The sequence below is a fragment of the Elephantulus edwardii genome, unplaced genomic scaffold (genome assembly GCF_000299155.1).
Source record: "Elephantulus edwardii isolate Elephantulus edwardi_28Jun2011 unplaced genomic scaffold, EleEdw1.0 scaffold00315, whole genome shotgun sequence".
Classification (NCBI taxonomy): domain Eukaryota; kingdom Metazoa; phylum Chordata; class Mammalia; order Macroscelidea; family Macroscelididae; genus Elephantulus; species Elephantulus edwardii.
This window is the reverse complement of record NW_006400065.1, coordinates 2,476-3,770: the sequence shown is the minus strand read 5'-3', so window position 1 is coordinate 3,770 and position 1,295 is coordinate 2,476.

The window sequence follows — 1,295 nt, the reverse complement described above, 5'->3', positions numbered from 1 at the left end:
TAGAGCAGAGAGCATAAAACAGGGGGCCAGCAGTTCTTGACTGAAGACCCCAAGCCAAGCTTCTCTGTGTCTTTATTGAAAATTATCTGGAAGTAAATCACAAAGAGAATTCAATGCAAATGAAGCCAAGCTCTTTCTCTTGAAAATCTTCTGCTTGACTCAGGAGGGAGGGGTTAGCAAATGCAAGAATCTGGTAAACCCTTAAGGATTGCCTTAGTGCCTCAGGGTGAACTCCAGCTCAGGAAGTTAACACTCCCTCTGTAGGGACTCCCTTGCTGTCTCCTGTCTGCAGGGAACAAACAACTCATTTTCTGGGATCTGCCACAAGAGAAATCCTAACTTAGAAATGTGTAATTCCTTCAATTCCTGAACAAGGGTTTTCATATAATGTTTGGTATAAAGTTTGGCTTCCCATAATTGCTCTTCAATACTCTGGCGAGGTCCCTGACAGCAGATTTCCTCAATGCCATTCATCTTACACATACATATGCACGCATATGTTTGACTGCGTATAGGTGATTTTGTCTTTAAATGAGCTCAGTCCTAACAGCTAACATAATTATTTTGTCATTCTTTTTTTAACTTCCAGATGACCGCCAGAGTTATTTTTGGATCATGATTTGAAGAGGATCTGTGGGCGATCATGTTAGGTAGTCCTCTGGTTTCAACCAGGCCAGTAATTCTAGATTTTTATTTCTTTGTATTTAGGAAATTGAGTTCCAGTCTACATTTCCCGTCCCCCATCTATCAAAGCTGACCTATTGTGACCTTGATAAAAGGGCAGGTAGTGGTGGTGGCCACTTTGAGTCCTTGAGTTACCTGTGGTGAAAAGAATGTTACTTCCAAGTTGATAAATAGAAAATTTATATTTAGAATTAGCCTGTGTACTGTGAAGAAAGAGTTTTCAGGAATTGAAAATTGGAATTTGCAGGTTTGTTTGGACACAGGAGTCTGTGCTGGGGAACTTCTCAACACCAGGGAGAGGCTAAGAGCTCCTTGGAAATCTTCAGGGGACGCTGGGCCTACAGATGCTGCAGGATTCAAGGACCTTCTTCCAGAACAGACAGAGTTTCCGAAACACTGCCAGGAAAACGGGCTTTCTTCTAGAGCTGGTGCCTTAGACGTCTGGCCTCCAGACTAAGAAAATAAATACATTTGGATTTGTTAAAGACATCCACTTGTGGGTGGGGGAGGACTGGGCAGGGAGAAAAGTGCAACAATGAATGAATGGAAATCCAAAATCTCTGTAAATGTTCATTAAAAGTAATAATAATAAAAAAAGACATCACCTTGTG